Source organism: Pelophylax lessonae, assembly GCF_965119305.1.
Source record: "Pelophylax lessonae genome assembly, chromosome: 7".
Lineage (NCBI taxonomy): Eukaryota > Metazoa > Chordata > Amphibia > Anura > Ranidae > Pelophylax > Pelophylax lessonae.
The window spans coordinates 200,348,209-200,359,289 of record NC_138774.1 but is presented as its reverse complement, the minus strand read 5'-3'; positions in this window follow the sequence as shown (position 1 = coordinate 200,359,289).

Here is an 11,081-nt window from a genome sequence, read left to right as displayed (position 1 = left end):
CTCTTTCTACTTCATTTGTCCCTCATTTTGGTGTGATCTATATAGCTGTATATAAAATGCACTATGTAATCTACCAAAAAGTATTTTACAGTGCTAAACCTTTTTATCCAATTTCAAAATTGTTGCAATTGTAAATTCCAAAATCCAGTATAAAGGAATAGTAGTGGTAAAAAAGCATTTGTGGGTTTAATCAATCATTCTCCTTTAACCGGTTGCCGACCGCCGCACGACTATGTACTGCGGCGGTCAGCCCCGGCCAGGCAGAGTGACGTATCGATACGTCACTCGCCTGTCACTGACTTGCGAGCCTATTGCGGGCGGGCGCGAGCCCGCCGCGGCTCGTTCACAGACAAGTCAGTGCGTGTGTCCGGCGGACTCGATGTCCGCCGGTCACACTACGATCGCTCCTGTGAAGGGAGAAAGGCGGAGCGGCTTATGTAAACAAGCCGCCCGTCATTCTCCCTGGTGTAAAAATGAAGATCAGACAGTTCTACTATGTAGGACTGTTGATCTTTGTTTTTACACCAATAGCAATGTCCCTGCACAGTTAGAAACACGCCCCTAGGACACACTTAACCCCTCCCTGTCCAATAAAGTTAACCCCTTCCCTGCCAGTGTCATTTGTGCAGTAACAGTGCATATGTATAGCACTGATTACTGCAGTAATGTCACTGGTACCCCCAAAAGTGTCAAAAATGTCAATCAAGGGTCCGATCTGTCCGCCGCAATGTCGCAGTACCGCAAAAAAAATCGCAGATCGCCGCCATTACTCGTTAAAAAAAAAACACCAAAAATGACAGAAATCTTTCCCTTTGTTAGTAAACGCGATAACTTTTGCGCAAACCAATCAAAATACGCTTTTTGCGATTTTTTTTACCAAACATATGTAGCGTAAAACAATTTGGCCGAAAATGTTAAAAAATTTTGATTTTTACATTTTTTTGGGGGGGAATTTCATAAAAAAAAAAGTGAAAAATATTGTTATTTTTGCAAAAATTACGCTCTTTTTTTGTTTATAGCGCATGATCAAAAAATTGCATAGGTGATCAAATACCACCAAAAGAAAGCTCTGTTTGTGGGAAAAAAAGGAAGTGAAATTCGTTTAGGTACAGCGTTGCACGACCGCGCAATTGTCCGTCAAAGTCACGCAGTAAAAAATCGCAAAAAAAACCCTGGTCTTTTAGCAGCCAAATCCTCCGGGGCTTAAGTGGTTAAGGTGGGCATGGCAAGAAATGTGTCCTATGCCTACATACTTTGGCTAAAAGGTTACCCATTTTCAGAAAGTTGGGAGGTATGTAAACAGCTGCGAGAAGCCCCTTTAGATAATTCAATCTGTAAAAAAAAAGTCAGTGATATACTGTATTATGGCATACTGCACAACTACTAATACATATACACTGGCATACATATTGCATTGTTACAAGACTTTTTTCTGTATTAAAGAAATATAAACAATAGGATTTTGGCTAATGAAAGGTAATTTATAAGATTATAGAGTTTATGGGTTAAAGCTGAATTCCAGGAATTATTTGTATTGCATACTTATATTGGTCCAACTGGGCACAATAGAAGTACACATTACTTATACCTGATGGACAGCTGGGGAAGCTGGAAATCCCTTTTGTAGTTGGTGAGCCAATCTTTTGGGTTCTTGTCAGATTCTGGGTGAGGGGCTTCCCGACTTAAAACTGACCAAAAGGGTCACTCATTTGGCACCACCAATATTCATATAGAACTCTTTTTTTCCACAAAGGTTTTTATAAAGGCATTCTTTCTCTGATTGGGTGAGGATGGGAGGAAGGGCAGTGATGAACTTACGATCTCTATTTTTTTACAATTGAAGAATGCCCTGTATCCATTAAAAAATACAAATTGTTCAATAAATGGTGGCAGTGCTGAACAAGTGACCCCTCCATAGTCAGTGTGCAATGGGGCAGTCGCACACTCAAACATATCATATGTGTTAAAAAGGTAAGCTGCACTGAGTGAGAATCATACAGTTAAAGTATAGTATGACAAATCAGAACAAATCAGAATAATCACTGTGTCATAGTGAACAGTCTGTATGGGAATAGACGGCATTGTTTGGATAGAAACAATATCTTATAAGTGAACCGTGCCATACTGTATATATATAGCCCTCCACTGGCTTCCGCTCACCCAACGAATCAAATTCAAAATACTAACAACATCTTACAAAGCCATCCACAGCTTAGCTCCCAACTACATCACTAGCCTAGTCTCAAAATACCAACTGAATCGCTCTCTTCGTTCCTCTCAGAACCTCCTGCTCTCTAGCTCCCTCGTCATCTCCTCCCATGCTCGCCTCCAGGACTTTACCAGAGCCTCTCCAATCCTATGGAACTCCTTACCCTTATCTGTCCGATTATCTCCGACTCTATTAGCTTTTAGGCGATCTCTGAAAACCCTCCTCTTCAGAGAAGCCTATCCTACCCACACCTAACAACTCTACCTCCATTTTATCCATCTGCCTTCCCCCTCGGTCACTGCCTTTTGTTTCACTTGATCCTCCCTTCTAGATTGTAAGCTCTAACGAGCAGGGCCCTCTGATTCCTCCTGTATTGAATTGTACTGTAACTGTAATGTCTTCCCCCACATTGTAAAGTGCTGCGCAAACTGTTGGCGCTATATAAATCCTGTATGATAAAAATAATATATATATATATACATATATATATTTTTTCATTTATTTATTATTTTTTATTTTTTATTAACTATTTAATTCTTTTTTAATTAATACTGATCTTCAGATTTCATATTACAGTTTTTAAAATTTCAAGTACTGTCTGCATCACCTTTAGCTCTGACTCTAAAAATAAAATTATTTGGCCGTTATCTTGGTATTTCTTTTGCTATTACCACTATAAATAATGTTTATTCAGTCACAGGTATAATAGATTGTAAAAGGTATATGTTCAGCAGGTAATAGAAGAGTGTTTTAGATGATTTCTTCACACTTGCACAAAGTACAGGCAGGAACAGTAAATTCCTAGAAGAGTGATTTACTTTATAGCTTTTCTTTCTGTGAACAGAATTACGTATACAGGGTAAGTACTGTATATTGGCTATGGAAGGGCTGGATATTGTGGTCATTATTGTTTTACAGTAGTTACCCTGTATAAGTAATTATGTTCACAGAAAGAAAAGCTATAAAGTAAACATGTTTTATGGAAGCTGGCCCAAAGCTCAAAACGTATCTAATCCCAAAAAAAAAAAAAATGAAATATATTACAGCTCACCATAGAAAAGGTGGCTATATTAGTTTTTGCCTTTATTTTCACCTGGTGATTTTGTAGGTAACACACTTCCTGCCCTAGGGTGACTACACTCACCAATACACTTTATCTACAGTATAGGAGAGCAACGTTGTCACCCTAGTCTGCTCTCCTAATTTAGACTACAAGCACCAACCCATCACTTCATCTCTGTTACATAGGGAAGGGGGTGTCGTTTACAGAAGATAACTTGAAGGTCAATTACATTTTCAATATTTCAGATCAGTGTCCAGAAATCTACAAGAACACATGAATTCTGGAAGGATCAATGGGTATTTACTTATGCCCAGACGACGTCTTTTGATGACGAAATGCGTCGGCGACACCAGACGCAACGTCCACACGCCCCCTTATTGGGCCGGCCTACTACTTCCTATGCTGATCGGTTACACGCGGGACGCCGCGATTGGATCCTTAGCTACCATTTTTATGTGCCTGCTTGTCCTGTACTATGGTGAGTAGTTTTTAATAAATTTTATATATGTTGTTTATGGGATTACGCTATGGTCTTCTGTATATTTCCTTTATACACTAATCTGACCATCACGGAGGCAATTTCAGGGATTAACCCTTCCACGGCGCTATCCATGTTCCCTTCGAGTCCCTGAGATTTATGTGAAACCTCTTTACTTGGCGAGGCTTTCTCATTCATTTGAGTAGCCATGGCGCTCTGGTAAGCTGCTCCCTTTACTTGTGCACTGTGGTGTCCCCAATCCACACATTCCCTGGGTGTCACAGGAAGGAAGGACTGTTATCACACTATCTCTCCCTGGATTTGTTTTTTTTGGATTTTCACCATCACCTTACTTGTTCCTTGGGACTTTATTCACTTTGTATTTTCCTTTGGCACTTTTTCATTTGCTGGATGATGCTTTGTCATTGTGTTATCTATGATGTTTATTATTAGTGCTGCACTTTTGTTATAATTATTGTATTTTTTGATCACTGTCTGTAGATCTTGTGCCAGCTGCTTCTTTTTATTTGCACTCAATTTTTCACATACTGTATTTATTTATCATTTATTAGCGCAGAAACACCCCTTTATTATTTTTTTACTTGCAGAAAAATTAAACAAAAATAAAAAAAGAACTAATGCAAATACCATTCCTAAGGACTGGTAAACAATATGTTACATTTTTGTTCTTGGTTTTAGATACCCATAATGTTGACCATGCATGTTACAATGTAATTGTACAAGCTTCTTTAGCTCTACAAACAGCTATATCGTGTGGGGTTTGCCTGACTGGATACAAATTGAATAGATTATTTAGGTATTGCTAGTAGGCCCTCACAGTACGTAGTTAGAGTCAATTTTATAGAGACTGTGCCGAAATTCTACAATCAGACTTTAACTTGTTTGCCAAGATTTAGAATCAGGATTGCGACCTCAAAATTAATTTTATTTACAGACAACTATCCCAAAAAAAATCACAAACTGCTCAAAATATTTGGGTAATTCAGCATAAGGATACTAAAATGCTCTCAAAGGTAGAATGGTCTCATTTTTGTCAGGGCTTCACTATATTAATATGGCAGTGGAATCCTTCTTGGTGGCAGGTACAATGCTTGGCTAGATTGAAACCACAGTGCGTAGAGCTAGATGACATTCAGAAAATTACACACAACAATGATATCTTCAATTGTGAATCATGTTTATATGTAGTAAAACTTTGCTGATTTGCTGTCACACTAAAGAAAAAAAAAAAATATATATATATATATATATATATACATTTTTTAAAAGGAGGTAAGATCTTGCAGCCCTGTATTTCTCTCAGAACATGTTTCCTTTAAATGTGTATGCTTGGCTCTGCCATGAATACAAATTTATGTTGATATAGATGGGAGGAAGGCGATGAGGAGTGTCATTGCAATCTCATTTAGTGGGAACTGTAGTAATCAGTTTTTCCAATGCTTGTACACACCATACGTTTTTTTTTTCATTTAGCCCCCAAAAAAATGACAGATCGTTGTACTAACACAAGTGATGTTAGTGCAGCGATCTCTCCCCCGATGTGCTACTGTGTTCTGACAGCCCCCCCAGGACACACTGACAACTGCTTGCAGTCATTGGTTGTGAGCACTGATCGGATATCGGTCGGCTGCTGGTTTTTCAACATGTCTGTTTGACAGAAGCTGGACAGACTACTGTACATTCTTGCCAAATGTTGGCCCAGTTTCTGTTGAACCAGCTGATATTTGGCCCGTGTGTAACAGCCTTACCCTGTCAGATCCCTTGTTATCCCCTACCCCCATCCCAGCCTCCAATGGCAGCTTCTGTGGAAAGCCATAAACACGTGATTACCCCCAATCTGAATAAAAATAGCTGGAGCTTTTATTTATCATCTAATGTATAAAGGTAATTTTAAAGCTGGATAGCTGTCAAGAGATATAAGGGCAAATAAAAATAAAAAATCATAATCAGTACAACTCTTTGCATTGTAATGCGTTTTTGAGCATGCATAGTTGCCTTATGTGAAACCACTTAAACCCAACCCCTACTATGTTCTCACAACATAGAAACCTACCATTCTGTAACCTGAAAAAAGAGCTAGGAGGGCTAGTAAGATTCCTTGAGAAAAGACTGAACGTGTGCACAAGACACAGGATAGCTCTGCATTTCTGACAAGATTAATGGGTATTTTCTTTGCTCTTATTTAACAAGATGGATTCATCAATATATTTAACAGGGCAAATAAAGATACAGATTATTGTATGGTTTGAATGCACATGTACTAATTATTGTCCACCCTTTATCTAATTTTGCTGAAAAACTGTGAAACTAGAAGTTTCCATCTATTTTCTCTCATATTTGGACATGTGCCTGTGTTAGGGCAATCCAATGATGTATCAAAGATGAGTCTTGAGCTAACTACTGCCATGCGTTGTGCTAAACAGTGGACTGCCTTGGGTTCAAGTATCTGTTCCTTGATGACATGTACTCTTTTTTACATAGGACAGCCCTTCTCAAAGTGACCATGAGAGAAAAGGCTTGTTGATTGTATCCATTCATTTTGCTTTTTTTTTGTTCAATAAGTTTTTATTAATTTTCAAGAAAAAAAATAATAGTAAAAAAAAATCATTTAACAAAAAAAAAAAAAAACTCATTCATTTTGCTTTTATTAGGATTTTTTAAAATAGATTTATATTTTTTTATATAAAGTTTTTATAGAATATCTGTAATTTAGTTGCTGACTTCCCAGGCTAAAGTTGACACTTCTGAAGGTGATGTTACTGTTTGCCTTTAATCCAGGTAATTCTTTTAACAATATTGTGACATTTTATTGTGCTTCCTTGTACAAGAAAAGGTTACTATAATGCAAAGACAACCATAAACAGTAAAAAGGAAAAACAATTACCTGGGTCTTCTGAGCTGGCAATTTACCAGGGCAAGCGTGATCCTACATATCCAACCTTCTACAACTGTGTTTCTCAACCTTAGTGTGACTAGGATCCCATAAATTCTTTCAAAACCTTCCATGCCCCAAAAGTTGGGGCCTTCCAATAGACCAACACTTAAGCCCCGTACACACGCGTCGATAATTGGCCGTGAATTTTTGGCCAACGTCCGATCGGCCGATTTTCGGCTTGTTAGTATGATGCTTCCGACAACCGACTCTGACTTTTCGGCCGAAAAAAATCTGGTGTGCAGGCTATAAAATTTTTGTTGGCCGTCAACACAACGGCCGATTTTCCGTCAGTCAGTACAGATTTCGGCAGACAAAAATCAGATGAGCAAGACTGGGCATGCTCAGAGAAGAAAAAACACACGGAAAGTAAACCAACACATGACATCAATTCTGAAGTAGATTTTTGCTGGCCGAGAAAATTTGTGTGCAGTCTAGGCGCATTCCAACCAACAAAACACCACTCTGGACAAAAGTCGGACGATCGGTCGGCCGATAATCATTGCGTGTGTACGAGGCATTAGCTCCAATTCCTAAGAGACCACAAGCTCACATCCCCAGCACAGTGGGGTTCAGAACTGGGCCTCTGCTTGCATGCGCTGCATTGCTTAGAACTATTCTGGCTCTAGAATCTGGAGCAGACAGGAAGCTGTGGCCCAGTGGTTGTGGACCTCTGTTCTAGAATAGAATATTACTATAATGTCTGAACTATAAAGGATTTTATTTTTCTACTAATTGGTTTTTAGTTATTACTCAGCCCTGAGTGAGTTTTTAAAATGTGAGCCTATCCAAGACTAACATTCTCTTTTTTTTGCTAGATGCTGGTAAAATAAACTACATGCATTTTTTTTACAATCTCTCAAGGACATGATTGGTTAGAACATTGTGCTGAGTTCACAGGTTTGAAAACCTGTCCTATTGAAAAAAAAAAAAAAAAAAGAATTCTGGATGCAGCGAATATCCAGAATGCTGGAAAGTCTTATTGACTGGTCCTGGAGCACCATATACTCTATGCAATTGCTACAAGCCATTCTCGAATGGTCCAGTCCAAATTTACTTTAACCACTTTAAGACCGCTCACAGTAATATTACTGCGGCAAAGTGGCTCGTTATCGTCTGACGACGTAGTACTACGTCGTCAGACACTCCCCCTTCTGGGCGGCGCTTGCGTGCCGCCGGAGGCTCGCTCCCGCTGTTTTCATTCACAGCGGGAGTCGGGCCAGGGGAGGAGCATCGGCGATTGCCGCTGCTCTTACCCGATCGTCTGGGATCGAGTCTGGAGATCCGCCAGCGGGCGGATCTCCATAGTGACAGGGAGTGACAGATCGGACTGTTCAGCATAGCTGGACATCCGATCTGTCCATGACTCACTCAGTCACCTCCCCCCCTACATGTCAGTAAGCACCAGGCATACATTAACCCCTCCCTCTCCAATAAAATTAACCCCTTCCCTGCCAGTGTCATTTTTACAGTAACAGTGCATATATATAGCACTGATTACTGCAGTAATGTCACTGGTACCCCTAAAAGTGTCAAAAATGTCAGTCAAGGGTCCGATCTGTCCGCCGCAATGTCGCAGTCCCGCAAAAAAAAATCGCAGATCGCCGCCATTACGCGTTAAAAAAAAAAACACCAAAAATGACAGAAATCTTTCCCTTTGTTAGTAAACGCAATAACTTTTGCGCAAACCAATCAAAATACGCTTATTGCGATTTTTTTTTATCAAACATAGGTAGCAGAAAACAAATTGGCCAAAAATCTTTAAAAAAATTGGTTTTTACATCTTTTTGGGGGGGAATTTCATATAAAAAAATGTTAAAAATATTGTTATTTTTTCAAAATAAACGCTCTTTTTTTGTTTATAGCGCAAAAATTAAAATCGCACAGGTGATCAAATACCACCAAAAGAAAGCTCTGTTTGTGGGAAAAAAAGGACGTAAAATTCATTTGGGTACGGCGTCGCACGACCGCGCAATTGTCAGTTGAAGTCGCACAGCGCCGAATCACAAAAAGTGGCCTGGACGGAAGACAGCAAAATCCTCCGGTGGTAAAGTGGTTAAAGGCTACTCCAAATTACCCATGCATACTGTATACTGATATTTTTAAATATTGCAACAATGAAGGACTTAAGAGTCTGGCTCCATCCTCTTTTCTCTGTAAAGTGATGTGAAAAAAGGCATCAGTTCTATATAAGTAAAATTCTTGGACAGAAATAAGTCATGTAACCAACAGGTTCAGGTTCTTTAGCATCACTGCTATTCAGTTCATTTTTTTTTTTTTTTAATTATTGGAAAATAGGCAAAATTTTAAGACAATTTGTGTTGAACCAAAAATAAATTCAAGTAATTTTAGGAAAAGGGTCCTATATATACAGTACTTATCTATGTGTCAAATTTTGCGCAAACAGTTGGTGCTTTATAAATTATGTATTCAAATAATATAAATAAATCAATAAATAAATAAATCAATAAATATATATATATATATATATATATATTTATAAACTTCAAATATGTGAGGGTCTATAATCCCCCCACACATAAGATTTCAGTGCAGGCAAACTATCACTCACCTATTAGAGCAGAGGATTCGACTGGCCCAAATGCAAGGAGTGAAGGGGTGTGTGTACTGTATATAACGGCAAGAAAGAGGGGGTCAAAGTTTTCTGCTCCATCAGCAGGTTGCTCTGTTCTATTACTCCCGTTATTAATGTTTACAGAGATAATCTACAGACACGCGTTGTTTGTGCCTTGCCAGTGTCCTCATTTGATGGACGATTATATTGCTTTGTTTACTGTAGCATATCAGATACACAATGTCAATCATTTTGCAGCTTTACGATACACAAAATTATTGTAAATAGTATTAATTTAAAGCGGTCGGACCTGCTACCATCACCAAAGCATAATATAGGACAGTGTTAAATGAGAGCAGTAATGCAATGGACATAAAAAAATGCATTTTTTTACATATTGGGGTCTTCTGCTCCCCTCTTTAAATAGGCAGACCTTAGAGGGGGCTGTAAAGTAAGCGCTGATAGAGAAAGCATACATCACAACTATGACTGGATGTCAAAAAAAGTTAATGAGGAGGATTGCAAAAGAGTGCACGTGCTGTACCATCTGATTGTTTTATAAGCTGTGTTGCAAGAAAGAGCTGTGTCTTTTGAGTCACCTATGCCCTCCTTGGAGTTAATAGTAGTCAGTTACAGTATATTCAAAGGAACTAGTCATATAAAATAAACCTAATTCTAAAGGCAAACTTTTCTTTAAAAAAAAAAAATACCAAACTGTCATACTTACCTGCTCTGTGTAATAGTTTTATACAGAGCAGCCTTGATCCTTCTCTTCTTGGGTCCCTTTGCCAGTGCTCCTGGCCTCTTCCCCACCGAGTGCCTGCATAGCTGCCTGTCAAAGTCTGCAGCCCGAGTCAAATTTGCTGCAGCTGTAGCATGTGTGCAGGCTTGTCAAGCTGCAATGTTAGCATTTAAGGTGGACAGCCAGAGGGTAGTATGTTTTTAGGCCCCCCTTTACCCCCCCCCCCCGCAGCTTCCTGTGTAAAAGAGCATACTAGCTAAACCAGGACCCTAGTAAATGAAGGAATTGGTTGCACACCAAAAGGAAGCTTGATAGAGAAGAAGTTCTTTATTTGTGCATACACAGGTACAGGGTACAACAGAATGGAAATGGTAGACGCATTTCACCCCAGTGAACAAGCATGTTGAATTCATGTGAAACGCGTCTACCATTTCCATTCTGCTGTACCTTGTACCTGTCTATGCACGAATAAAGAATTTCTTCTCTAGCATGCTTCCCGGTGGCGTGCGACCAATTCCTTCATTTATTTTGTTTGCGGTGGCGAGCCGGGGTTCAGCACCCACCTTGGATTGTGGATACAGACCCCCCTTAAGTGGTGTTACTCCTTTCATCGCCCTAGAAAACGAAGACCTTCTTTCATATCTATAAAATAAAATTCACCAAAAAAGAACTGGCTCTTTAACTGGAATTTTAGTAGCGCAGGGATGGTGATGACCTCCCACTGAATCACACTTCCAATAAAATGTGATTACTCAAAATACTGATAAGATGCATAAATATGAGATAAATGAATAAAATCACATAAATTAACATCCATAAAAGTCCATAAAGTCCATTAATAAAGTGCATAGAGCATATTAAGGTGCACTCATGAGGAGTCCAAAATGCAAAGTGCAGACATGCAGGATAAATGGTGTAAATTAAAGGACCACCCTTGCTTGCCACCACCTTCAGTGCCGGGACAGATGTCTAAAATTCAAACTCACCAAAAATCAATGCCTATCCACTCTCATGGACTAGGCAACCACAGCGTTAGACAAAACAGGAAGCTTCATCCAGAT